Source organism: Crocodylus porosus, unplaced genomic scaffold (genome assembly GCF_001723895.1).
Source record: "Crocodylus porosus isolate Cpor-Errol unplaced genomic scaffold, CroPor_comp1, whole genome shotgun sequence".
NCBI lineage: Eukaryota > Metazoa > Chordata > Crocodylia > Crocodylidae > Crocodylus > Crocodylus porosus.
Genome location: NW_017728886.1, coordinates 109,242,488 through 109,268,988, shown reverse-complemented (window position 1 = coordinate 109,268,988; position 26,501 = coordinate 109,242,488). Strand labels below are relative to the sequence as shown.

Here is a 26,501-nt window from a genome sequence, read left to right as displayed (position 1 = left end):
TTTTTAGAGGATTTTGGTAACTCATGAAAAATTATAATAATGCTGATGGTAGGGAAGGGGATGCTAGTTTTGGAGGCCTTTTAGAGTCTAACTATGATAGAATCATGCTCTTTTTGATTTTTGCCAAGCTGGAAAAGAATCAAGGCCCCGGCAGCCAGGGCTGGTAGAATCAGCAGTAAGGCTGATCTCTAAAATTACTGACCAGACTCTCAGGTGGGTAGGGAATACCCAGATGCTAGGGTAAGAAACTGTATTTGCCTTTTTTTTTTTCTGTCTCCCAATCTGTGGTCGGTTTTTCTTGTGTAATTTTTTTCCTTTTGTTATTTTATCTCCTTAGTGATTGCTTGTAAAAAGAGTGATTTCTGGTGACTGATGATCAGGGATCCTGGTTTTCTCTGATTTAAAAAAAAATCCCAAGTTTTGGATTAAAACAGTAACCCCAAATCTATGTGTTTCCACGATTAAAATGAAATGCCACTAATATAGAAATATACGTATAGTGGTGCTTCATTTTAATCATGTGGATTTTAGGTTACTTTTTAAATCCAAAAAATTTTTGGGGGGATTTTTTTTTTTTAATCAGAGAAAACCAGGATCTCTATTGATAATCCAGGCTAGCTCTTTCTTTGGAAAGACGGGCCTAAAATTTCTTTTGCTACCCAAAAAAAGGAGGCCACCTGCAACTGGGAGAGATTCCCTTGCTGTAGCTATAGGGTTCAGTAGAAGTGTAAGGGTAGTGGAGCTGAGGCGAGGAGCTAAGGCTTACAGGGGAAAGGAGTTATCCCAGAGCAACCTTGGGATAGGAGGCAGTACAGCAGTCAGAAACTCAGGGCTCTATGGGGTCCCATACAAATGGGTTTGTCACAGAGGCTATGTAGAAATTGGGTGTAGTGGGATGTTGTAGAAAAGTAGCTTTGTGCTGCAAAGGGAAAAAAATAGGATTGTGGCCTGAACTTCATCATTTTGGTAAATGAACCTCCAGTCTGTGTACTCCAACTCTTTTAGGTGTCTAGTTTATCTACATGCATGTAGAAGGTTGTCTGTCTTTCCTGCCAATACTTGTTTTACTTCCTGTTTGTGTGTTTTATCTAACTATATTCTCTAGTGCATGCTGCTTTGAATTGTTTATGTAACAAAGCTGCCTTGCTGTCTGAAATGCTCATGTTTCCCATTTGTTTCATGGTTCTAATGTCTGTATTTGGATTTAAAAATTCAGTGGTATACTGCCAGAGGCTTACTACTTCATACTATTGATCACCAGCAAGAAACCCTTTTTTTCCATCTGTGATGTAGATGTCTAACATCAAGTCAGGAATTATGATTCAGTGATCGTTCTCATGGTGTTGTCTACTGATTCCTTCAGAATAAAAAATAATGTTTCTATAACTTATTGTCTGCCACTGAAAATAGTATTGGCTAAATTTAATCAAATAGAATGCATACCTCTTATAAGTTCAGCCATTACTTCATTTAAAAAATACACTGTTGAAATATTTCTTCCAAAAGCAATATTTAATGGCTGTTTCACTCTTAGATACACATATGTATTTAGTTTCCTATACAGAAGTTGTATAGCAACACTGATTGGCCAGTTTATTATTTCCCAGGATAGAATTTCTTGCTCTTGTAACATTTTTTTCATAAACTGTGATAATAGAAAGTGTGATAACATTTTTCAGCAGTAGAAACTACTGTTAAAGTTGCAAAATAATTGCAAAATGGGTATGACTACTGGGTTATGTAGCATAATTCTGAGTTGTTCTTATTAGAGTGTTTTATCTGGTTCTCCAAAAACCAAGCAAAAATATTATATTTATATTTATAAATATATCTAGATATAGATATATACACACACATACAACTGGAGTTTGAATTTTCATAGAAAAGGGTAGTTTATACACATCTGATCGACTGCATTATGATAACAGTGAAACACATCTGACAGGCAAAAAAAAAAAATCTAGACAAATTTGGTCTGAAGTTCTCAAAATGGTCGTTTAGTCTTTAGAAAATTTTCAGTGCATTGCTTTCACTAACTACAATTAGGCATTATAGAAAGAAGAGGCCTAAAGAATACTTGGAGGATCCTGAGAATATCACAGTCCATAGTAAAATGAATTGTCCTGCAATGGTGTTTTAATGGGTTTTTTTCAGTTGGCATTGAAAAATGATATTTATATGCCCTTTGCCAATTCAGGGATCTGCTCATATTATTAAAACAATCACAGGAATATATTCCTAAATATGATAATTTGATTTATACAGTACATTTTTACTATAAATGTTACTCAAAGTTGAACCTTCATAAAGGATTTGCTAGAGAAGAATGGGATGGGTGGGCGTTCATTGGACATAACTCACTTTGTAGAGGAACCTAAAAAAGACATATCACTCTCTGACTCATGGTAGAATATCTGACATCTTAAAAGTTGGACTGTTTCAAACCATCTGGGCAAAGTTCAGAGAATAAGCCTGGAAGGTTGCCAAATTCTATTTTTGTTATGGGTTTTAAAAGCAAAGCTGGGCTAACTGAAAGTGGGTTTACCATTTTATTTACAGCCAGGAGTAAAGAATGCAGTGTCAGTATACGAGGCAGATCTGAAGTGATCTTGGGTTCATAAAAGCTTGTTCTCTCTCTATCTAACTTACTTACTTAGTCCAGAAAGGTGCCTATCTACCCTCCTGTGACAGGGCATTTGGCATGCCTGTCACTTTAAGAGGAAAGACTGAGGGACAAGTAGCCTGCAGGTGTGGCTGGGATGAATTAGGAAGTCACCTGGTCAGAAGGGGGCTGGGCTTGGGGCATATAAACTGAGGCCTGAGCTGGTCAGTGAGTCTAGCTCTGAGAGCCAGAGAGAGAGGAGCTCCTGGCAGCAGGACTCCTAGCAGAACAGCCAGGCTGGTGTAAGCAGCACAGAGCCCAGGAATGAGAACAGGGACACAGGAGTCCATGGCCCAGAGAGGGGCAGATGCAGGGCACAGCAGCCTGGGGATTGGGGCCAAGGAGCCCAGAGAGCAGGACCAGGGGCTTGTACCTAAGAGAGGTACAAAAAAAGGGCCCAGTAGCCTGTGGAACAGGGTAAAGCAACCCAGAGATCGAGGCAAGGGCCTGAAGCCCAGAGAAAGGCAAAGACAGGAGCTTGCTAGGGCAGGATGCAATGCCCAGGAGTAACCCACATAGACAAAGTGCCCAATGGGGAGAAGAGGCAGGAAGGCTGCATTGCAAATAGCTCCAAGAAGTGAAGTGCCTGGGAGAAGCATGCAACCCTAGAAAACATGCTGGGGAATAGCTGAGCCATGTAGTCCTAGTCCTAGTTATAAGGGCTGAAGCAAGGGCCAAAGAGGACTGATGATGGATAACATCTGCAAGGCATAGGTGTGGTGTAAAGGGAAGGTTGGAGGCATGTAATTAGCCCTTTGGGCAGTGGTGGGCAATTATTTTGGGCAGAGGGCAACTTACCGAATTTTTGGCAAGTCATTGAGGGCCACATGGGTAGCCTCACACCTTGACAGGTGCCTTGCCCCCTGGTTGCCATATTGAAACCAGAAGTCCTGCCCCCTAACCCCTGACCTTTGCCACTAGAAGTCCCTCCCCTTGCCCCCCAGAAGTAGTTCTTTTAGCAAGGGGGTTTGCCATCTTAGAACCAGAAATGTACAAAATAATACTCTAAAAATCAAACATGTAGTACAACATTCATTAATTCCATTTCAAAAAATATTTTTGCCCTGATTTACACGTGCTTGTGAAGTGTAGATAGAGGTGATAATATAATAGCTTAAAATGAAGTCTTGCTCTTGTATATTGTGGCAACGTGGGTATAGGTTTGTGGGTATGTGGGGTGTGGAGGAGGGTGTGGATGTCTGTGTGGGATTTGTGGGGAGATGGATAGGCATGTGGTGTGTGGGTATGTGTGGATTTTGTAGGGGGCTGTGAGTGTGTGGAGGGAGGGTGGCTGCGGAGGGTTGTGGCTTGGGTGGAGGGGGAGGATTTGCCTACAGCCCCCCCCCCACAGTAGGCAGCAAGCTCAGGCTCCACACTCCTGCTGCTCCTGGCCCTGGGGCACTGGCATGGGCCCTATGCTCCTGCTTGCTGCCACTTCCCCCACATCTGCCACTGCCTAGGCAGAAATTGCTGCTCAGAAAAGAGGAAAGTGACTCCCTGCTTGCCACTTCTAGCAGTTTTAGCTGCATCTACACTAGGTACAGCTCCTTCACCGCTGCCTCTGTGCTGCCCAGCATGGCAGTCTTGACCATGTGGAGCAGCCACAGGGCAGCTTACAAGCGGTGGTGAAGGAGCCGCATGGCAGCCTAGCGTGGTGTGGGCTAAAACTGCCCAGCGCCGTCGGGGGGGGGCACTTTCCCCATGCCGAGCAGCAGTTTCTGGTCAGCTGCTGCTGCTGCTCAGCAATGATGGGTGAGCCCAGAGCTGGTGTGAGCCCTAGGTCCAGCAGAGGCAGCACGGAACGAACTGCTGCTCAGCACGGGGGAAAACACAGGCGAGCGCAGGGCACACGGGGTCGGCGCTGCACGTGCTGCTCCCCATCTATACCATGGGGCTGGGGCTGGGGCAGAGGGAATTGGGAGTGAGCAGGTTGCGGGAGTCAGCAACAGCTGGGCGGAAGTGCAGGGCCCGCATCAGTGTTCTGGGGTCAGTGCTGGTGAGGCCCAGAGCTGGATGGCAGGAGAGCAGGGTCCCGGCTGGCAGGGACTCTATGGAGCTGAGCCAGCTTTCCCCTTACCTTGCTGGCACAGCCCAGCCCAGCCCCATAGACCCCTGCCAGCCCATGCTCCTGCCAGCTGGCTTTGGGCCCCACCAGCACTGGCCCCAGTGCATTGGCATGGGCCCTGCACTCCCGCCTGGCTGTTGCTGAACTCTGCGCCCACTCCCTGCCTCTTTCCTCCACCTGCCGCAGCCATTTGCCCGCTTCCCCTGCTTGCCTGCCCACCTGCTGGCAGCTCTGGCACCACCAGGACTGCAGGAGCCAGCCCGGCCCTGAGGACTGTGGTGTTAGCCCATAGTCCTTCCCTGCCTCTCTCCCTCCTTCTCCCCCGCCCTTATCTGTATTTCCCTCAGCACAGGGAGTTAGGAACAGTCCCAGGACAGAAGCCCCTGCTGCAGAAGCCCCTGCTAGGCAGAGGCTTCCAGCTGGGGTTGTGGGGCCAGGCCAGACTTGCTGGGGCTTAGTTCTGCCACCGGCTCCCCCTGGGTCATACTGCCCCTGTCTCCTGTCATCTTTGACAGGCAGCCAGGGGCAGATAAATATTTATTTTCTATTTTTTTTAGGGGCCCTGCAGCTGATAGAATGGCCTGGCAGGCCCATGGGCCATATTTTGCCTGTCCCTGTCTTAAGGCAATTACCATGGACACTGGTGGTCATGAGAGTGAGACCAGGTTTGGGAAGCTCTGGGGCTGTCTTCCTCTTCAAAGTTAATAACATTAAGGCATGGTGGGCAAGTCAGTGGGAAAATGCACAAAGGGACCCAGTTTGGCAAGGGCTGAGCAGCCACCAGGGGGCATTGCGACCACCCCTGAGACCAGCACTTGTTACACCTCCCTTCTGACTGACTTGAAGACTAACACAGCTAATTACCTCTCTGAGAGATAATGCCAAGGGTATGAAATCCTCCAAGTATTTGAATCAAAAGGGAGTTTTGTTACTGTCTTTCATGTGTCTTGGATCATCCAAGACGAGTACTTAAAAATATATATGTTGAAATGTCAGCATACTAGACTGTTGACTAAAACTCAGATTATTATGTAAAAATATGGGATAGAGTATAAAAACATCTCTGACTGAAAAAAGAGAGGAGGCGGTATGCTTCTGATAAAAAGCTAACAGTAGAATGGCTGATGAGTTTTCCAGTAATTTCCACATGCTACTGTATCCACATAGTATATCAATGACAACAATACTATTTGTTTTACTCTACATGCTATGAACCTATGGGGAGTTTTTGGTAGGTAAAAAATGCTAAATCAGGTACCCACGAGATTTACCCTAGTGAAGGTATGGGTTTACAAATATCTTCTTTTGGGCACTACATGTCTAGAAAGAGGACAGTGACAGATAGAGGACAGGGCAAGAAATAAATCTTAAATTGAGAAAGGAAGATTTAGGTTGGCTATTGCAAAGAAATGTCTCACTATGGAGTTAAGCATTGGAACAGATTACTAGAGAGGCTGTGAAAACTCTACTCTTGGAGATATTTAAGAGCAGGTTAGACAAATACTTGAACGAGATGGTTTAGACAGGACTTGTGTGTTGAGTACTACATAGCCTACTGAGGACCCTTCTAACCCTTTTTATTATTATTCTATATGTGACAAATTAACAAATCCTCACTCTCTCTTGACTTCCCTCCCTCTTGACTTTGTTTGGATTGCTACGTGCTGCTGAGCCTTGCAATCTTGCTTGAAGTATACCACACTTAACGTGCAACTTCTCATGCATTTGTGTTGGCTGAGTAGGCAAAATGTAAGTGGCTGACTGAAAATGAAAAGGTGATTTACATCGGGGCTGTAGTGTTGTGCTGTAATAAAACAGTGAGAGACCATTGGACACACAGTATTTGTACAATTATATCATTATAAACAATATAATTGGAAGCAGTTGAGCTTGAATGCGGCAGGCTGTTATTTAGCAATCATCTCTTTCAAGGCTCATTAAATACAGATTTATTTATACAAAAAATAAAAGCTTTGCTCCAGAATAGCTAAATATGTAGTGGCATTTATTCACCAAAAAAGAATACAGAGATTTAAAGCTGTCAGAAACAATAATGGATTTAGTTGACAGTGGTAAGTGAAGTTGCTGAATGGGAGCAGCAGGACTGAGGCTTTTGCCTTTATTCAAGGTATCATTTTCTATGATTTTACTTGTATGTTCAGTTTGTAGGGCAAAAAAGCCTGCCCTTGTATCTCTGATTATGGATGTTGAGTCTGACAAGCAGAGTTCCTCTTACAATCACGGAAGTGTTTGAAGATATGAGTAGAGTTCTTTCATGTCATTGATTAATTTTTTAATATGTTAACCTCTTAAATTTCCATAATCCTTTTAATGCAACAAAAATTCACTAGAGTTCTACTATAATTTAGCATACTTTTCCATCACCACTTTTACCTGCCCTTCTGATGTGTTCCATTCTATAAATATCTTATATATAGTCAACCATTACTTCATTTAAAAAATCTGCTCTCAGAATAATTTGTCCTCTCTTCCCATGATTTTTTTGGATTTAGAGAAAAGAACTGCAGAGTGAAGCATTTCATAGGCAGATTTCATGAGGAGCTATATAAAATGACAACCAAACTTTAAAAATTTGTCTGCCAAAACTTTGGCATCTCAGTTTATTTTTAGGCACCGCTGTAAATTGTCCAACTTTTTCCAAAGGCTGAGCATCCACAGCTTCAGCTGACTTATTCTTTGTATTTATGACTACAAAACACCAATATAAATAACCAGGAAATGCTATAGAAAGTGCCTACAAATCTCATATCTCAGCATGACTATTTAGAAGTAAAAATTGTAGCTCAGCAGTACAGAATATCTGACCCACGTGTAATAGATCAGCTTTTGTGTGACTTCTCAATCCACATCAGAGTTTTAAATGTTCTGCTTTTTAAAATTCTTCCTGAAAGTCCATTAGTTTCATTCCCACATTTTTTTTCTTTTTTCAATATTTTTTCAAATGGCATCCTTTGCTTATATAATATGTGGCAATTCTGCATGATAGAAAAAGGTAACTGCTAGATGTAACGTGTCTCTACTTAGAAAAAAGATCTCTCACAACATTGCTGCACTGTTCTCCCTCTCCTTTTGATATCCTCACTATAGAGCATTGCTGCTGACCTCAACAGTCCTACACTGCCAAACTGATGAAAAACTCCACCATTTTTATTAAAAAATACAACAGCATTTGCATCTTGCTGCTCCACATATCATAGTGTAATAATAATTTTCAGGGGACATTATGGAAATCTTAGCATAGTATGAGCTGTTGCAGTTATATCTAAAATACATTGGCTAATTCATTTTACCTGAGATGTGTTCATTTTATCAGTTGCATTTTAATTTTAGTTTTAAGTGATTCAGATAGAGCTAAATTTTGCAAACCAACTTTTTAAAAGAAGAATGAGGCTTGTTACTTCATTAATTGCCCCAAATATTGATAGCAAGAATTGTCCTGATTGTGATTGTGAGTTAGGGAGTTCTAGCTGTTGCAGCAGAATTTGAGAAATGTTCTGTCTTTTCACAACTTGAAGATAAAACATTCTTATCTACATATGGGATGGCTTAGTCAACCATAACTCTGCCCTGAGAAGGAGGCTGGACTAGTTGACTATGTGACATCACAAAAGCTAGGGACAAACATTACACACAAACTGGTTTAAGTGATCAGAAACATGTTCAGTGCACATAAACCAGTTTGAAAATGGCTGAAACCTGTTTGAGATAAACCTGGTTGAATGTAGTATCAGACTTAACTGATTTGGCTTTAAACCAGTTTATGCAATGTCTGTCCCAGACCTCTTCCTGGTTTAACTTAAACCAGAGTTTCCCCCAGCATCCCAAATGTTTTGCAGCCCTAGGTGGGGCTCTGCTCCAGAGAGCTGGGCTGGCCTCTCAACTCTGCTCCCTGGAGCTCCAGCAGAGACTACAGGCACAGGAGGATCTGCCTAGCTTCTCCTGCGCTGCCTCCCCTCCCCTCAGCACTGATGATAGCCAGCATGCTAGCTAATGCTGAGAGGTGTCTGTGTAAGGCAGACAGGACAGCATAGCATATGCTTAGGCTTTTTGTCAGCTGGTGGCAACCAGTGATCGTCTTGGATCATGGTGTATGCATAAGGGCCACCCAGACCTTTGATGCATATGCCTAGGCAGGAAGGCTGCGCAGACGTTCCATCCTCCCTTTAGGTCACTGAGACAGAATCCAAAGACCAGACTGAGTCCAGATTTTTGGTGCCTCCATAGCTGTAGTTGTCTGGGAATCAAACCCAGGTCTCCTGTGTGGTAGGTAAGGATTCTACCACTGTACCACAGGGGACTCCAGGTCAGCTGGTAATGTCCCTCCATTCCTTCCTTGGAAAAAAGTGTTTAAGAAGAACTTGAACTAAGAGGCTTTTGTTTTCTGCTGGGGTGATAAATGCTGATAACAGAGCTGATAAATGATGTGTTATTATCAACTCCCTGGTGGGCTGGTCAGGAGAGGCAGGGGTGGGGAGGTGGGAATTCTCTCCCCAATTAGACCATCCTGCCAGTGCCTGGCCATACACCCCTCAGCTCAGGACCGTGGAAGGGAAGGGAAGGGAAGGCTGCTTTAGCACCCCTGGCTTCTAGCCTGAGCTGCTGCAGGCATGTGTCTGCATTTCTTCAGCCCAGAGGAGATGTCTGTATGGTTACAAACCAGTTCAGCCTAGCCAGGTTAGACTAACCTACAAAGACTGAATCAGTTCAGACGCACACTTTTTGAATGTGTGTCCTTAGCCAAAAGGTCCACATGTTGGTAAATTGATTTGAATCAGGGCTATCCAACTGTGGTGTGGCTGGGGAGCTATCTGCATGTGGCCACCAGCCCAGACACTGTGTGAGCTGTATGATGTGGAGGCAGCCAGCCAGGTTTCTCCATACTGCATGGGCTGGACTGGCTGCATGTGGGTCCCTCACTCCCTATTGGTAGCATGTGGCATATTGCTCCTTTTGCCCCTTGTGCAGGCTGTGGCAGTGCCCCCTTCCTTCCTCCAGTCCTCTTCCCTGTCCTCAGCACCCTGCATAAACTGCATACAGTTTTTAGATGCTCAGGCTCTTGCTGGGAGGCAGCTGGAGGTGCAGCTGCCAGGGACTGTGGGTCAGCAGTTGGACATCCCTGATTTGAATAAAGTGCCAAATTTGTCCGTTATTTACAAGATTATTTTTGTTCTAGATTGTAAAAGGAATGGAGATTTTTCCTAGACTGATTCTTTAGCACCTTATGCATTTTTCTATGTTAAATGATGGAAAAACTGTATCAAACTAACACCATCATTTCTGCAACCTTATTCATATATACACATAAGTAAATATGACTCCACATAGTACACATAGTAGAGATTTAAGCCCACAAATTAAGAGGGTGCCGGGTTAAATCATTAGTGGCCAAATACCATAACTGTGTTTAACTTTCTGCCTTATGGGATAAGTTTGGTTGTACTTGTTATATGTTCAGTTCTTCACAAACAAATGTCCACATTCTGAAACTTGCTAACTGGAAACAGCAGAACAGCAATAATCTAAATAGACTAGGGTGAGTGAAATCTCTTTGACTCGGCATATAGATGAGGCCCCCTTAGCTGTGAGCAGCATGGGGAAAGCTTACACTGCTTCTGCCTGGGCCATGTCTTTTCAATGGGTAAACAGAGCGATCCAGTCTCCTGGGACATCAACCTGTCACATTTTAAGTACATTGAATTCTGTTATAAAAAGAAGCACAAAGCTGTGTTAAGTATGATACCTGCTCTGAAATTTTCTCCTTTTTTTTTCCCCTCCAAATAATTTAATAATACCTCCTGGCATATTGGATGAAAAAGGATAAATTAATGTTTTATCTAACACTTTTGTCGTTTCAGGGGTAGGAAAAAAAAAGAGTAGAGCCTAGCTCTCTCATCTAGGTAAACCCAGAGGTTAAGTCAGTCAACTTGTATGGTATGCAGTAAAATTACCCTGGGACATTCTCTCTGGTTTGACTCTTAGGCTGCTTACAGGCATTTAAAAAAAAAAAAAACCAAAAAACCCCATGCTTTACTGGAAACAGAAGTACATTAATTGGTCCACCATGCTGGTGGACTGTGAGTTAACTTGAATCTGGAGGGGATCTTGTACAGAAGTTCAATAAACTGATTTAACCTAAATCAGTTAAGTTGTCTGATACTACATCCATCCAGATGTATCTTAAGCTGGTTTTGGCCCTTTTGAAACCAGGTTATGTGCACTGAATTTCTTTTGTGTTACAGATGCGAACTGGTTTCCAATCATTTACACTGGTTTATGTGTAATTGCTGTCCCTAACCAGAATTCCTTAGAAAGAGACAACTCAACCTTCCATTACATAATAAATAGTTTCCATTACTCAACTAAATAATTCCTTTATGTAACCTTTCAGAAACTGGATGTGCTTATGCTTTGTCTTCTATACAATCTTCTAATTATGTTGACTTGAAGATATAGTTTCCTTTAACATCTTTCCTGAAGATAATTATTCCCTGTTTTTCAGGCAATCCAAGAACTGGACATGCAGGATAGTATTCATCCATGTAATTTTCCATCCTTGATATGTGTAATGAAGTATAATATGCTGGGATTAGGCGTGCCTTTCAGTTAGTTGTGGGAAAAATAAGATTGACCTGAACTCTGTGTTTATCAAGAAAGTAAATGATATTTGAATTCTGCTTATGGAGAAAGTCCAAACTTTGAAATTTAAAAATGGAAAATTATCTGCAAGCCAAGCACACTATGAATCTGGAAGATAAATGTTATCTAAATGGCCATATGTATGGTGGCTTGAATAGGTTGTTAATTTTTTTAATTTCTGATACTAAAATAAGGAGAAGATTCAGTTATATACCTTTCACTGAAGTGAAAAGCAAATCAAGATTAAAATGACACTACAAAGAGAGAGAGAGCTATAAGAAATAATATTCCTAAAGATATTTTAGAATCAAAAGTAAGAAAAATTTTCATCTTGAGCCTTGGTGAACACCTAGGAAAGATGGGATAGAAATATCAATGATAATATTGTGATTAATACCATTACTCACTTCTGTAAAATGCTTGTAGTGCTTCAGATGACAGGTGTTATGAAAGCCCCAAGAAATAATTTTATTAAAGAAGAGTCCATGCCTGAATTTTATTGCTCCCTTTGTATTTGTAGTAAAATCAAATGCAGTTTAGGATGTGTAAGAAAAACAAATTAATGCCCTGTGAATCCTGCAAGGAAAAGTAAAGCAAAAAAAAAATTAGGATGTTTAACTTTCTGCCTTAAACAGTGTGAAAATCAGAACCTGGGGAGTTTCTAGACAGACGAGCTGGAATTAATGTGGGATAAACAGAATTAAAAATGACTTGCTACATGGGTTTTGCTACAGTCCTCATTCTTACACCTTTCCTTAGCTAGCCTGGAAATGGGATTTTATTTGCCTCAGTTAAGAGGAATCAGTGTAACAGTACAGGGCAACAATTGCTTGTCCACTCCCTAATTTCATAAACACTGAATACAGAACACCCTACACTTTTCGGAGAAATGTAACTCTGTACAGTAGGATTGTTCCAAGGCACATAACCAAGAGGGCAAAACATTAATCTTTTCACTACTATGACAGGAAATTGAAATGTAACTTGATCCTACTTTCAATAGCAATGTTAATGGTAGTGGTGGGCTTCATGCATATGCATGACAGGCATCTTTTTGCTTGCTATTTAGAAAATATATGGCTTGTTTTTCTGGGGTTGTTTGTTTGTTTGTTTCTTCTTTTACACAACTGCAGCAATTTTCAGCCAAACTACACCAATACAAAACTGATAAAATGCAGTGGAGAACCAGCCCTATGTTTTTATCCATTCCCATTCATAATTATAATTAAGTTCAAGTACTAACCATCCATGGGTTTTGGAGACATGGGTGAGATGGATCTAATAGAATAAGTCTCTTTATTTTCATCCTCCATTTTGCTTCCTCATCCTTCCTTTTGCTTTTTTGAGAGTAGGGTAAATGGCCTACTTACATTAAATGCTTTTTTGAGACTTATGAAATGGTCATAAGTGAAAGAAGGCAATGACAGAAAGAAGCGAAGACAAATAGCTAAGCACTACTGAAGGCTATTATTCACATTAAGATTAACTCTGCTTTTTTGTGGGTACCGGAATTCTGCAGTGTTAGTGGGGGCGATGGGATTGTAGTCAATTACCTACATTAAGTCAGCATGTTCCATTTGTATGGACACTTCTACAAGAAATGATTGCTTACCGCACTTTCTTAACTTTTAGGAGAGGTATTTTCCAAGAGCATCCAACAAACTTAACTATACAAATGGGTCTTAGAAACTTGTCCATCTCCCTAGAGTCTTCTTAGGTCCTTGTATTGTGATCTTAATTCTGACAAAAGAAGTTCTTTATGAGTAAAAGTGCAAGATAAGCTCTATTGGTTTGTAGTTCTGTATCATTAAAGCATATTTTACTGTATTAAAGTACTTAGAGGTATGCATCTGTAATGGAGAACAGCACAAAGCTTTAAGGGGTTCAGTTCTCTGTGTCAGGCTTTTCTGAAGAAAAGCTTGCTGTTTTTTAATCTGTTCTAAGCTTTTATGAACTAAGATTCATGTTTTGTTAGAAGTGAAAACTAATTGTTTCATCTTCTACAGGTAGGCTTCCTTGCAAGTGAGAAGGAGTTGTAGTGCATGACGATCTGATGCCATAGGTAAGTTGATTTCAGTTCTGTTTTATTTTTATTACATTGTTGACCAGTACTGATTACACAGCAAATCATGCTTTCAGTTATACTGGTGCAGCTCTCAAATAAAGTTGTTTTGGATTTATATCTGGTGAAACTAAAAAAGAGAACTTGGAACATTTTTTTTTCAGAGTCACATAGCAAAAACACTAATTTTAATATAATTATTATTAAACTGTTCGGCCAGCTATTATAGACACCAAAGGATAGATGAAAAATGGTTTTAGTTTACCCTATTGTTGAAATAAATTAAAGCAAAAACTTTAGTTCATCTCAGTTACGTTCAGAAGAGCCACTATAGTAGACATTCAGTATGTGTACTCGCAAAGTAATAACAATTTCTTTGGATGTAGTAATGCTGCCAATGAGGTTAATTTTTTTACCTGCACTTTTTGTCCTTTATACTGTTTTCTACTTACCCTTTCAGTTTGTGCATCAGACAAGAAATATTGAAAATAATGTATCCAAGCATGCAGCCAGGAGAAAAATGAGAGGTGAAAGGCTGGATGGAACCTTATATTGTATTGTTGTTGAACTCTACAATCCAGGGCAGTTGTTTAATTCTTAGAATTTATAGTTACAGATTTCTTTATCCTCACGGCCATGGAACAGTGCCATAGTCCAGCTAGAATCTTACTTAACCTGAACATGTGTCACTTCTTCAGCTCTGGAGTAACAGACCAGAATAATTTGACAGGATTAAATTTGGTCACGGGATGCAATTCTAGAAATGGTTTGTGGTGGTGTCAGCCACTGTGAAAATAATTAGACGACAGGCCATGGTGGTCAGAAGCAGTCTGGTACTTTGAGTTCTTGAGAGATTCCTGCTATGTCACTCAAACAGATGAATTATGGGAGAAAACAATTTCATTTTGACAGAGTTTGTCTGGCAAATAACATTGAGTGAACTTTGTGGTGAAAGTGTCTTAGAACATGGCCAGAAAAGAGAGGTGGAAAAGGTAAATAGCTTTTAGTTTGGCATCTTCGGAAGTCCAGGTTCAAGTCCTCTAGGAATTCTGATTTATAGCCTCCATTGTTTTGAGTTGAAGGGCTCTGAAGATTGTGGGGGGTTTTGTTGTTTTTTAGCTGTACAAAATATACATCCATGATCCAAATTACAGGTTTTTTATTGATAATACATGTAGGCGCATAGGAGGGAAAATATCATTGCTGTCTGTATAAATATTGCTGTCAGGACTAAACATCAGGATAAATCTCTGGAAATGCAGACTACCTATACACATGCTCAGAGGTGGGAAGAGGGGGTGGAGGTTCATTAGACCAGCTCCTGGAGAACTGCTCTAATTAAAATGGCTCATTGTCACATGTATTAACCCCTCACCCATGCTTCAAAATAGCCATTCAACATTTTAACTAAAGCTCAGTCAATGAGGTTTTAGTTAGAGTGCCCCCAAAGCCATTTTGAAACATGGGGGAGCTTAATACATGTGACACTGAGGCATTGCTAGAGCATTCTAATTAGAACATGGAGCGGACTTGATTAACGTGAATGTGGAACAGACTCAATTAATTAGAACATGAACCAGCATGTGTATAGGCAGCTTCACTGACAGTACTTCCAAACATTCTTCTCATGAGTTTACATAGGCTTTGTCACATACTGGGTGCACCTACATGTGCAATTAATGCTAGTTGGCTTTCCTGCACAATAAATTTACTGCACATTAAATTTACTAACTGCATATGCAGATAGTAAATTTGCTGCGCAGTAGATAAATTTGCTGCACAGTAAATGCCTGCATGTATAGATGACGATGCTTTACTACACAGTAGATTAATCTACTGCTCGGTCAAGTATCTTGTGTAAACAGACACAACCACTGACAACTCTAATTCCTTTGGTTGTGTACAAGAAATTCAGTCAGGCTTTTTTTTTAATTTTTTTGCTGCTTTGCTTTTTCCTTACCTATTGATCTACATATAATCTAGGCAACAGATACATTTAAATCAGGGATAGCCAACCTGCAGCATGGGCAGCTTCTGCATATGGCACCTGGCAGATCGAGGAAGGAGCAAAAAGCAAAGTAGAAGATTGGGCAGTGAGAACAAGGAAGGAAGGAGGAAGCATAGCAGCAGATTGGGCAAAGGAAGGGGATCAGAGTGGTGCTTAGGGAAGGTGAGGAGCTCATTTGTGGCACACCTGGGAAAAAAGTTGGCTTCCACTGGTTTAGATAATTTTTTTTAAATATCTGTGTATTTTTGTTGCATCTAGACACTCATCACTTGATGCCTAATATAAATGTGTAAATCCCCGTAGGTATTAAATAAAATGCGTCAGACATGGCCGGAGGTATACCTTACGTAACCTCAGTGAGATTAGTTCAAGTGATTGAAATTCTGTGAATTTGTTTGGGTTGTATGCTGCTGGAAAAAATGAATAGCTTCTTGGATGAGAGAGAAACAAATAAATACATATAATCTTTCTATTTGTTTTTAAAAAATACTGACTTCAAATCCTTAGGACATTGTTTTCTTGTTAAACTTTTACCTTTTTCCATCAATACAATGTTCTTTCCCCTTCTCTTGTCTATACATGAAACATTTTGAGTTAAATTACACACAATGAGGGAGCGGAGCTAAGGAAGGAATAGACTGGTTAGACCAAGCCATTTTAAAGCCAGACAAGGCTGGGAGGGGGAGAGTATAATTAAAAACAGTGGAATTCCCCTCTCTGTCCTTGGTTTGGACAGGCCCCACATCTCTGCCACCTCCTTAACTCCTGTGATGGTTAGTTCCCAATCTTCATCCATTCTGTATCTTAGAAGGAGCACAAGGGACAAGAGGCACAGGAGGAAAAGGCATAAAGTAGATAGACTGACATGGGGCTCTGGAAGATAGGAACACTGGCTTAGTGGAGGGTGTTGTCAAATGTTGCCAACATGTTACAGAACAGGCATTTTTCTCATTTGTTTGTCAATGATTTCCAGTCCTTTTAGATTCATGGCACCTTTCAGAAAATGCCAGTTCCTTGCTGTGACCTTGAATAAGTCCTCCTGGATGCACAAAGTGGTCAAGAAGTATGACTTTCCAGGAGACAGTCTGGTGAGGGCAGCAGCCACTTTCAGGTGGCAGAACAGGAACAGGCCAGCCACAAAAGCAGCAGCAAACTGTTCCCTCTGTACTGTAAATAGCTGTGCAGAAATTGAAGTATATAATAAAGGTTTGTTTCTGAATTATAAGCCTCCAGATACTACCTGGTATCAGAACTGGAAGGTACGATGTGCTTGAAGACCCAGAGAAAGAGATGCTACAGAATCTGGGAAACTGCAAGTAATACTGCCCCTTCCCCAACTCTAGCCCTTGAGAATCAAGGGGAATGCTGGAAATGCCTGGAAAAGATTCAGATAGCAATTTCGGCTGTATACGTAAGCCACAAGGACAGATAAATTGGAGCAGTTGCAGACAGTGAAGCACTGGATGTGTATAATGCCTACCAGACAGAGAAGGAAGTGGAGGAGGAGAAAACCTTGCAGAAAAATAAAAATGTTTGAGGATCATTATGTTCCTAGAAAAATATTACTTATGAGAGAGATATTCAGGATGAGAATAAAAGGAAGAGGAACTAGTGGAAGAGTTTTGTCACAGACCTAAAACTTTTCCTTATGAATATGGAACAGTTACAGATTCTCTCATTAAAGACCAGGGATGTTACAATAAAATCTGTGATTGGTTACAGAGAGAAAGGGACCTGACATTAGAAAAAGCAATAGGTATATCCCAAAATGAAGAACAATCAGAAACACAAGCAAAAAACTTATAGAAAGACATACAAGAAATGATTTTAAGTGCCATCACTAAACTGGCAAAAGAAAAGTCCACCCAAATTAGGTCGAGCAAGCAGAATCATGTGAGAAGTAATAAACATTGTCAGCAATGTGAAAACCAGCATCACTATCAAAAGTGCCCAGCATTTGAACAAAATATAGATGCTATAATAAACTAAACTACTATGCTAAAGTGTGCAGAGAAAGTAGGAATGTATATACAGTAAGTGCAGACACAGATTTAAACGAAGAAGAAAAGCTGTTCCTAATGATTTGAAAAGAGCCCAAAGGCTCAAAAGAATTAAAATGCAGGCAAACAGCACTTGTTATCTATAAGACAGATACCGGGACACAAGCAAATGTAATCACAGAAACTGAAATAGAGGCACAAAGGACTCTTAAAAGTAAGAGAATTTAAAGTGTCCTTAAAAGGCTATAATAGAGGGACCATTCCATTGTTAGGAAGGTGAACTCATACACTGAGATACAAAGGTAGAATAACAGAAGAAGAATTTGTGGTGGTACACAGAGCAAAGCAATGAATTTCTGGCTTGTACACATGTGAGGCACTTGATTTTAATAAGAGGCTGTATGCCATAGAGGTTGAACACTAATAGCATACAGTTGAGAGAAGATGTAAAGTTAGTAATACATGCCACACAAAGTCCCACATGGCTTAAGAAAAAGAGAAAAGAGCTATAAAACATGACAGTAAATGGTGTCATTGGGAGAAGAGAAGAACCAACAGACTGGGTCCATTCCCTGGTAATTGTACAGAAGAAGGGAAGGAGACTACATCTGTGTATAGGCCGCAAGGAGTTGAACAAAAACACAGAAGAGAACACTTCCACAAGAAGTGAGCTATTGTCAGAGATGGCAGGAACCAAATTTTTCAGCAGATTAGAAACATCAGGAGGATTTTGAGAGATTCCTTTGGACAGTGAGAGCTCCACTATCTGCACTTTCAACATCCCGTTTGGAAGATACTGCTGCGTAAGGCTACCATTTGGAATGTGCTCTGATCTAGAAATATTTCACCACACAGTTAGCCAGAAGCTCGAGGGTCTAGTAGGTGTGATGGTCTATATTGTGGCCTTAATAATATGGGGCAGTAGTGCCCTTGAACATCAAGAATGACTGAGAAAAGTGCTGGCTATTGCAAAAGCTAATGACTTCAAACTGAATAAGGACAAATGTCAGTTTCAGACAGCAGAAATAACATATTTGGATGAACAACTGACCTCAAAGGAAATATTACTCAAAACTCAAAGGTTTAGGCAATACTGAACATTTTAAAACCTAAAGATAAAGGATTCCAAAGATTTCTAGGAATGTCGAATGATGCCAGCAAATGTATTCCTAACTATCAGCTTGTACAACTCACTGAATGCAAAGGCAAAGAATTGGTCTGGATGCCTGAGCATGAAAGTGAATGTAATGATCTAAAACACATGTTGACATCAGACCCAGTGCTACAAGTCTTTGACGCATTAAAAAGATTAAACTCTCCACAGATGCCTCAAAAGATCGATTGGAAGCAGTACTAGACCATTGTCATGTTCTAGTACATTTGTTCTCCGTGATTGGTTGCCAGTCTCGCATCGAGGGCTGTGACAGCTACATAAAAATTATATGCACAAACTGAGAAAGAGACTCTTGGTCTGGATTATAGATGTACAAGATTCCAAGACTTACTATATGGTCAGAGATTTGCTACAGAAATGTAACACAAACCACTGATTGAAATATTTAAAAAATGACTTGGAGATGCACCACCAAGGACACCACAATTAATGTATTTACACAAATAGAAGGTGAACGTAAATATAAGATGACCCCCCCCATTAATTAGATTCTATATATGGAAAATGTATACTTTTATTATAATTTTCCAGTTATATAATCTAATTATTGGGTACTTTACCTTGATTTTTTTGTCCCCGTCCCACTGCTACAGCAGGGAAAATACATCTGGGAGGTCAGGTGGTCCTATGCTCACCCTGAGGACATGGAAGTGAGGAGCAAATTTGAAAACAATAACCTTGAAATTAAACATGGGTATAGCATTTTGCACATAGTACCCATGAATTTAATTAATCAGAAACCAATGCATGTTACCTTTTCTGAAACTGCTACAAGTTTTAGCACAGGTACTCCACAAACACACTTTTGAGCAACACTTTGAGACCTACTTACGTAGTACAAACTATGTATCATATTGGTCAAAAGCCAAAGGCTCATAATTTATCACACAGTTCACTAGGCTAGGCCCCACCAGAGTCAACAGCATTTTAAGCCCACAGATCATCATTGCTCAGTATGTATGTGTATCTACCACAAAGGATCCATGTGTTAATTAGTTTCCACTCGTGGCTGTAACCAGGTGTTCTTGTCATGAGTCTTAGGATGCTCCAAAAAATGTCATGCAGATGAGGTGCAGGGCAACCTGGTCTGCCTTTACCTCAGGAGGGCAGTGCCACACTCATCATATGGAACAGGCTGAGAGAGGGGCAACAGGGATTCTGGGTGAACTGCCTGGAGCCCTTTTTGTGATGTTTGCCAGGCATCTGAGGCTTATGAAAAAACAAGGATCATTGGAAATGGGAAAGAAAGGCACAGCTTAGCTGTGGGTGTGAAGAGGAAGTCAAAATGTATACAGTCTATTGGCTCACCATGACTTGAAATGAACCAGTGGTGATGGAGACTGCACTCAATGGGCACTGTATTACATTTTATTTAGAGGGGTTGTTCAAACCTATCGCTGCGGTAAACCTGGCAGGGGAAGCAGCGTGACCACGTAAGCCTGGCAGGGGAAATAGCCTAGCGGGGGAAGTAGTGTGACCATGTAGGGGGGTTCCCCAGGGCAGGTGATTGTCTCTGATACGTCCTCCATTGGAGGTCTGTATTGAGCAGATTCTTTTTGGTGCTGGGTGGTGGAACCAGAGCTTGCTCCATCTACTGCATGCATTGACCTGGTATTACAGTGCTTCCAGGACTGGTGCAAAAAAAACAGGAAAAAAAAAAAGGTTCCCACCAGTGGCACACCTCCTCAGCCACCTTTGGCTAAGATCAAGTATAGTGACTGGGCAGAAGCCTGGTATTCTGCCTGGACTGATACCAGAAGAGCTGGGGGGATAGTAACAGTTCACTGTGATGGAAAAGCAGGAGGAGTTCTTAGAGAATGGAACAGCATGGGGAGGAAGAAAGTGAGATTTCAGTAGGTGAAGTGGTACAGCTGGCAACAGAGGAGGGAAGAGAAGGAAAGATACGTGGAACAAGTAATTTTGAGATGAAGGACAAAGGGAATGAGGAGAGAATGATACAGGAGGAAGAAGGAGGAGTGAAGATGGAGCAGGAAAGAGAGGAAGAGAACCAAAGTGGGAAAAGAGAGAAATCATGTGCTATGAAGTTTAGAAAGAAAAAGGAAGATGGAGAGAGAAGGAGAGGGGGACAGGTTAATGAAAAGCTCATCGGAGATCATGTGATCTAGATCTAATAGAGAGGGGAAAGGGGAACCTTTCTTAAATCTTAAAACAATAAAATAACTGGCAAAGTGTATGGGTGTCAAGCAGCAGCATAGGAGATTCATAAAGTGGTAGAGATGCAAAATTTAAATGGATGAGCGTGACTTTGTGTATTGTATCTATAAATGTCACATGTGTGTCATTGAAGAAAAGGTGGGATAGATTATGCCAATATCAAGTGGGGTAACAGCAGGCATAATATGTTTACAGGAGTGTGGAATCCTATGGGGGAGGGGTTACTAGCGTTTTGTAGAGAGATGGGGATGGGGAATATCGTGGTGAGTGGGATCAGATGCAAACAAAATGGTTGGAGTCACAATTTTGCTGAAAAGTGATGAAGTGGAAGTGCAGCAAGTGCAAGTGATTGTGGAAGGGAGACTGCAATGGATGGTGATGGAGTCTGAAAAGAAAGTGTTAGAGATTTTTAATATATATGCACCAGTAGAAAGACAGTGCTGTTTAAGAAATTAGAGATGTGTGAAGGCAGACGGGCAGCAAATTCTGGTGAGGGATTTCAGTTGCATTATTGAGAATGGGGATAGGAGAGGGGATAGAGAGGAAGGAGAGCTAGACAGCTTGTCAAAGGTACTGATTAATATAATAAAAGGAGGTTTAAAGAATGTATGGGCTGATGAGAAGGTGATTATAAGGATGGGATCAAGTGGGAGACCAGTGTCAAGGATTGATTTTTATATTAACATCATGTGGGCTAGGGATTGGAAAGAAGGGGATCTTGGATGTGACCTTAGTGACCACTGGATGCTAAGAATCGAAGTGAGCTTAGAAAAAAATGAAGGTAGGGGAAAAGGGATATGGAAGTTAGATGTTAAATTATTACAAAATGAGATGACCTGTCAAGAATATGTGGAACTGTAGAAATATTGGTTGCAGGGGGGTGAAGAAGTAGGTGGAACAACTGCAGCCAAGGAAGCAGGGTTTATTAAAGCAGGTGATAAGAGGAGTATCAGTGAAAGAAGAACTGGAAGATGTAAAATGACTGTCCATGTGTGATGTATCATATCTGTGCTGGCATCCCTCTGAGCACCAGACAGCCACAATTTGTAGTCACCCATTGCTCTTTGCCCACTACAACTTTGATGTCAGTTTGAGAAATAGGAAACTACACCTGATTTCTATGTGGCTGTGATCAGATCTCTATCGTGGATTTTTTGACAGGGTTCTCCTGTAGGGCTCCACATCTCCTACACCCTATTCCCTTGTTTCCAGTTAATAAGTTGAGCTATTATTCTTTAGGGTTTAGCTCCTAAAAGGCATGAAAAGGAAATAAACCAGACAAAATGTCTGTCCTCAGAAAGGGTTGTCATACTCCTCCTTCCAAAATACCCCTTCTAGCTCAAATTTAATTTACCATTTCAGATTTCCTCTCCAAGCCAGAGTTCAGTGCTCTCCAACTTGGACTATTCCTCAGCCCTCCTAGTCCACCTAATTAACACACTGGGTCACATCCTTAAAGTGGCTCACGCTGGATTGAAGACCAAAATGAAAACCTGCTTACAGTCCGCAGGCAGAGTCCAACAATACCTAGACCAGGGTCTTAGGTGAGGCTCTCCCCTATCCAGGACCTTGCCTTGCAGTCAATGTTTGCAGAAGAAAAAGAAAGGAACGCTACCTCTTTAAGAATACTCTCATTGCTCATACCTTAGGGGCCCTTCAGCTGTGCTAGGCTGCTGCTTCCAGCTTCTTCCAGGCTCTCAGTCCTCTCATTGTCCTTCCAATTCATCATTTCACAACTAAACACTCCTAAAAGTCATTCTACTCTTTGCCACCTGTGGGCACACTGGGTAGCAGTACAGCTCTGCCTTACAGTTTCTTAATATAAAAATGAACTGTCATGGATTTCAGGAGCATTCATGGAGGGTACACAGGTTGTGATTCCTGCAGTGATAAGAGAACATTTTGGAACATCTGGGAAATACCAAATCAAAAAGCAGAGTCAGAGGTGTTGTCTTTTGACCACAGATGAATAGCAATATTGAAGACATGATGAGGGGGTATGGAACATGTCAGAAGTACAGGGATGTCCAGCAAAAAGAGCCAATGATACCCCATATGCAACTTCATATTCCATGGGATAAAGTAAGAATTGAGCTGTTCAGCTTGGGGAGACACGACCACCTGATTATAACGCACTGATTTTCCCAGAAGTGGTGATGGTTGAAGATAGAAGAGCAGCATCAGTCTTCAAGCATATTACATCTGTATTTGCATGCCATGGCATTCCGAGAACTGTAATTACTGTCAAGAGACCACACTTCAAAAACAAGAAATTTCCTGACTTTGCTCAAGCGTATAATTTTTGTCACAAGACATGCACCCCCAAATACCCTCCAAGCATAGAATTGGCAGGACATGGAGTATACATTGTGAAGAACCTGCCTAAAAAAATCAAGGGAGGAAGGAGAAGATCCATACTTACCAGGACTCAACTACAAAGCTCACCACTGCGATGTTGAAAGTCACGTATGAAACTTCTTTACAACACACGTGTAAAAACTCAACTACCAGCCTTGGGCCTAAAATAAAAGGTGACAGAGGAGCCTGCAATAGTTTGAAATACTAGAAAAGTACAATCAGATGCAGGATTACAACAAAGGGGCAAGACCACTTCCACAGTTAAAAACAATGATTCACTACTAACTTAGTTTAACTGGCCAGTGTCCATCTTGTCAAGGGCTTTGGCACAGGCTACCTTTATAATGTCATAAATCTATGTAATGTTGTGATGTCATAAAGTTATGGCATTTTTAGAGCCGTTTCAGATGAAGGCTTCTTGTCACTTCAGACCTGGGCAACTGTGATTTGCCACTAGAGGCCTGGTGAGCAGAGGAATGGACAGCAGGCAGGACTCTATTCCTCCCCTGTGGTGGGAAAGGAGAGGAGAGAGGGTGGTATGTAGCTGGGAGGTAGAGAAACCAGCATGACATTTTTCCTCCCACCACAACCAGCAAGAGCACAGCCAGAACAGAGTGGGAGGGTTGAAGGGCAATTTACAAGTTGATCCAGAAAGTGACAAGGATACTGAAGAGTCAAATGTAGACAGGAACATAGACAACAAAGGGCTGTGATGTAGTAGAGCTGGAACATTGCTGAAATGGCCAGAGATTGACATTAGCTTGAATTTGTAGTTGTTCTAATTTTAAAGTTATTAGTGTAGTTAGAAGGAAACAATATGATCTACAGTAAGTCCTCCTGGGTATATAAAGGGTCTAGGTAGTACAACCTCCTAGAAGGTGGTGTGGTGAGGTCAGCAGACACCTCTGGGTGGCAGACCAGGAGCAGGCAGCAGCAGTCTAGTTCCCCCTGTACTGTAAATAGTTGTACATACATTTCTGTAAATAATAAAGAGTTGTTTCCAAATACAATACTAGCTTTTGCTTGTGTTTTGATTTGACTGCAGAAAAATAATACAGCAATTCTTCCAGTGTAGAGATCTCATAAAGACCCATAAGCTGGAATGCTTTTGACATCGTCAATTCCTATTTGAAATCTCTGGGTTTATCTTGTGAATCATGTGTCGGAGTTTGTACACCTTGCAGTGCCAGTATTGTATGGCACCCCACAACACCCTTAAAAGCATTCTTGTGCACCCTGGTTGAGAATAACTAGTTGATACAGTGACGGAACATAATCCAAATGGTTTTTTAAAGAGCACTAAAATGTTTTCAACTGACCATGATGATACCATTTCCAGTGATGATTAACATCTTTTCCAAGGCAGAATGCAGGAACCAGAATGCCATACATGTAAAAGAAAAAAAATTCCAGTCAAAAGGTCAAAGGTTTGCCCAAGCCTTGAAGTTCTGTCAGGTTAATTGGTTACGACACTCCTGTTTCTGTAGCCTCACCTTCAGCTGCCTCTGATTCCCCAACCTGAATGACCAGCTACAAATTTATTGCCGGGTCAGCTTGAGGGTATCTTTGGCACAAGTCCAGGGTTAAGCTCAAACTGGTATGTCTAGAACCATAGTGTGATACCTTCATCATTGTGCCCAGAACCACCATAAAAAGTCAGTACTACTTTGTTCCAATTAAATATATGTATAAGTTAAATATATATCAAAATATATACATATACATTTACGTTTTTGAAGCAAAATAATATATAGTTCAAGAAGATCATTCTTACTCCTGTGGTTGCCTAGGGTTCTGATTCATGGCATGTAAACCATAGTGAATTGATCTTACTCCATATGGTAAAGTTACCCCAGTGGAGTGAGGAATAATTTATGCTGTAGCAGTCATGTTGTAGACCTGCATCCTTTCATTAGAAACATGTGTTTAAAAGAAGTTGCCCTAGGGTGTGTTCTATAGAACCTCATTTTTCTTTAGCATTTTCAAAACACTAATGGAATTTTTACCGTAATTAGCAATGAGTTAGCCTAAATAACTAGTGAACAGTTGACTATATTTAGAAAGGGCAGGGTTTTATTTTTAATTTGTTTTTTTATCAGCTTTATTTTTTTTCTTTTATTGCTGTGATGTTTGTTTTAAATTGAATTTCACAGTTGCTAATCACTAATGTTGCTCCTGCAATTCAGGTGCCACATCCTGAGTGCTGCTACTCATGGAGCTGAACTGGTAAGAGCAACATTGGGAATTGAAGAAAACCAAAACACACCTTTAGTAGAAACAATGCTTCTGAAAATGAAGCCATTTGTGTTTAGATAGTGATGTTTTGTTCCTGAGAGTGGGGCACTATAATAGGAGAAGGTTCAGTAAGATGAATAACCTGGTAAGATATGTGCAGTATGTGGTGAAGAATATATATCCCATTTTATTTTGTTTGTTTGTTTTGTTCCATTAATGATGCACTGCTTAATATATCATCATTTTAGTATTAATAGGGACAAGTGCAAAATCCTGCACTTAGGACACGACAATAACAATGCAAATGCAGACTGAGGAACAATTGGCTAGGCTGCAGTATTGCAGAAAAGGACCTCTGAAGGTTATAGTAGACCATAAGCTGAATATAAGACAACAACATGTTGTTATTCCAAAAAAAGCCAACAGCATAATGGGCTGCTTTAACTGGAGAGTCTGTTGCAAGCCAAGGAAAGTGATTCTTTTACTATATTCAGTACTCATGAGGCTCCCCAGGAGTATTGCGAGTGTTAGATACTGTAAATCAGGAAAGTCGTTTTCAAACGTTTTTCATTCATGGACCCCTAAAAAATTTCAAATGGAGGTACAGACCCCTTTGTAAATCTAGTGTGTGTATAGCAAACATATGTGGATAATTACTAACAAATTGTTGTGTTAAAAAATCATCAAGAAGAATACAATTTTCTGAAATCACCATTTCGTCATCAGTTCTAATGAAGTAGTTTCATAGTTGGTAGGGTTGGAAGAGACGTGAGCACATCATCAAGTCCAACTCCCTGCCATGGCATGAAAGAGTACTGGGGTCAAATGACCCCAGCAAGGTGTTCATCTAGCCTCCTCTTAAAGACCCCCAGGGTAGAAGCCAGCACCATTTCACTTGGAAGTTGGTTCCAGATCCTAGCCACCCTGACGGTGAAGCAGTACCTCCTGATGTCTAGTCTGAATCTACCCTCTGCCAGCTTGTGACCGTCACTCCTGGTAGTGCTCGGGAGAACAGGGACTCCCCCAATGGCTTCTGGTCCCCTCTGACTAGTTTGTAACAGGCCACTAAATCCCCCCTCGGCCTTCTCTTGTGGAGGCTGAACAG

General features: G+C 41.1%; 1 protein-coding gene and 1 long non-coding RNA gene across 9 annotated transcripts in view; one reads left to right on the top strand and one right to left on the bottom strand.

Moving 5' to 3' along the window:
- The window catches only part of LOC109313731 (poly(rC)-binding protein 3-like), an 894,664-nt gene that overhangs the window by 308,453 nt on the left and 559,710 nt on the right, over positions 1–26,501 (top strand). For all 8 annotated transcript variants that reach the window (XM_019540495.1, XM_019540503.1, XM_019540512.1 and 5 more), the window contains exon 2: positions 13,391–13,446. The gene's annotated coding sequence lies outside the window, so the exon portion shown is untranslated. The remainder of the gene's footprint in view (positions 1–13,390; positions 13,447–26,501) is intronic.
- LOC109313824 overlaps positions 1–26,501 on the bottom strand; it is a 100,804-nt gene that overhangs the window by 31,390 nt on the left and 42,913 nt on the right. The gene's annotated exons all lie outside the window — the stretch shown is intronic.